Genomic DNA, 3072 nt, shown 5'->3' on the forward strand with positions numbered 1-3072 from the left:
GCTCTCTATCAGGCATGTTACGCATATTCTCAGCAATAGATCGACCAATAGCTTGAGCAAATGTTACCAAGTCACCTAAGTGAGCAGGCACCATGGGTGAAGGCGCTCCAAAGACTACATGTGGAGTAGGTATTGGCATTGGGCTTGGTGCATAGGAAGCCCTTGGGTTCTACGTTGGGTACGATGTTGTGCCATGTGGTGGCCCAAAGTTCATATGTGTGGCCTTAGGCATAGCAGACGTCGGATGTGACATGCTAACGCTAGCCAGTATGGTCCATGGAAATAAGAACTTGGGTGTTGTGGTTGTGGAGCATAGGTTGTTGAAACAATGGGAGGGGTAGGGACTACATGAGTACGATGACCCATAGGTGCATACGATTGGTACACACTTGTAGGTACTGTTGCAGGCATTGAGCTACCATGTAGTGGTGCTTTACTAACAAATGAGATCCATGGCGTGTTTCTCGGCATGCCCATCATTGGGGTAGGCATGGTAGCCATGGTGTCATCAAGGAAAAGATGAGCTAGACTTGGAAAGGTAAAGCTATCACTTGTGGGCTCAGATTGCACTGAGACCCCTGGCGAAACAACATATGGAGGATCCATCGGACTTACCGAGGGAGTCTCCATTTGCGATAAGGTCGGTTGTTTAGCCATTCCTGTATCCAAGAATCTCATGAGACCCGTTGAAGGCATGTTGATCCCCTTGTTCTGTCTCTCTAACTCAATGACCCTATGGATGACCTCACCGACTTTTTGTTGTTGATCCTCCACACTAGTAGCGCCCATTGTAGATTGTAGGACATCTAACCAACCCACGTGATAGGTGTGACCTGTGTATAGGTCGGTTAGAGTTTCCGTTTGTAGTTCGTACTCCCAGTTCTCATTTAAGAACGCTCCATCTAGGATTGAGGTGCTAGGGGTGTCCTTTGAGCTAGATGCAATGTTGCTTTCTAGGGGTTGGCCCTTAACTCTCTTCGTTGCTCCGCCTTGTGTAAGCTCTCGACTTCCTTTTCCCTAGCCGCAATGATATATCGCTCAACCTCTTGCACTTTGGCAAGGCTTCTATCATCGGGTAATATGACCTCGAAGGGGAATAGTTCTGAAGAGTCAGGAGGTGCAGTGAATGAAGTATTCACATGCACATTCTCTAAGGGCATAGGGTCTACGTTTGTCATGCATGGAGAATTTACTTCCCCACCGCCCTCATTTACATCATTAGTTCCATGTTCGGAGCGAGTGGCTCTACTTAAGGTTTCCTTCAGGCGGCTAAGCACGCTTGGTCCCAACCGTGGGCCCATGGCATGCATGTCTTGGCTTGAGCTATCGGGATTACGCATTGGGAAACCCTCCATGACGTCGTAGTCAGAGGAAGAGTCACTAGTCGCTATGTTCGGGTCTTGGTTTGTACTACCTTGGGTGCCCGCCGAGGGCCCGGAACCTAAGGTAGGTGGATATTTAGAACTCGCGTAAGTCGAAATTCTCTCTAGTTGCTCCGTCTCTAGCACACGACCAGAGCACAGATGCATGTGCCTTTGGCACCCTACAAGTGTCGACGAATAACCTCGAAGGTTAACCACTTACTTTTTTAAGCGTCCGTTTTCACTCATGTTTTTTACGTTTTTAATAAATTTTTTAATGTTTTTTAATGATCGGTTTTTTGATTAAAGTGTGTGATAGCTCAAAACGAGCGTATCACTCAAAGGGTTGTGGTGTGCTTTACAGCACAACGTTCGGATACCTGAAGCTCCGTTGGTCCTCAAAAAAGTCGATTTTTAGCTACGTGTGAAGCTAAGATACGTAATTTTAAAAGGGCGACTGAGGCCTGAGCCTGCGCGTGAGCTTGGGCTTGGGTCTGGGCTTCGGTTTGGGAGATATTCTTGATCCCGGTCCTACCTTTAAACTTTCCTTTTTTAAAAATTTTTATTGGATTAAAAAAAAATAAAAATAAAGGATAAGGTCGCCGCGGCCTGCGCGAGAGCACACACACACTCTACCTACCTACTTACAACTAATACACCTTTTGTTACACACTAAAACACTTCATTAGCTCTCACAGATCTACTTCCTACTTACTGTACATTACATTACACAAAACTAACAACCTTAATACTAAAACCTTACACAGAGAAAAAACAAAGTACCTTTGAAAACTCCATTAACAAAGAAATACACAGTAGTAGCAACACAAAATCCTTCTTCTCAACACAAACACCCTCCTTCCTTACCTTTCCTACAATTGAAATTGCACCACAAAAGAAGCACAAAGTGCCATTCAAGAAATCTTCGATCGAAGTGAAGAGAAATAATACGGAAGGCCGAATTCAGTGATGTGTCATCGTATAATACGACCATTTTATTTTACCAAACATGTTATACGATCATTAAATGCATATAGTATGTTTACCATTTAGCGTATAATGCAACTTAAATAGTGACAAGGATGTGCAACAGTTCGTGAGATGATGCTACAATTAAGGACTTGCATTTGCATACACCCAATGCCATTGTTTATTGCCGATAATTGTGTAGTAGTATGCTTTTCATGCACCACTTTTGGAGAAGAAACCTGCTCTAATGGTCAGCTCTTGCAAATGATTCCAAAACTTCTATAACTTTTATCGTTCAAGCCAAAGTTTCAAAACGCATAGAGAAGCTCGTATATCGAGATTTTTACCCTATTTTAGTTTGTGTTCCTTTTCAAAAGGAATCGTAGGAAAGCCTTGTAAGCTAAGACGAGCATTGTAGTGGAAGTTTTTCACTCGAATGATTTTCAACACCATGTTCGTCAACAAAAAGACATATTGTCTATGTGGGCTACAAGTGGTAAAGCAAGGATAGATAGCAGACAAAACACATGGACAACTATGCTCTGCTATTTCTCTCTCTCTCTCTCTCTCTCTCTCTCTCTCTCTCTCTCTCTCCCCCCCCCCCCCCCCCCCCCCCCACAACTCAAATGTGCCCACTTGAGTTGAGAGAGAGAGGGATAGAAACCGGGGGGGGGGGGGGGGGGGAGCTTGTTAAAGCGCACAGCTCTAAGGATGTCAAAAATTTTCAAAATTTTGATCCCTA

This window comes from Adiantum capillus-veneris, chromosome 25 (assembly GCF_014529385.1).
Source record: "Adiantum capillus-veneris isolate H3 chromosome 25, ASM1452938v2, whole genome shotgun sequence".
NCBI classification, from domain to species: Eukaryota; Viridiplantae; Streptophyta; class Polypodiopsida; order Polypodiales; family Pteridaceae; genus Adiantum; species Adiantum capillus-veneris.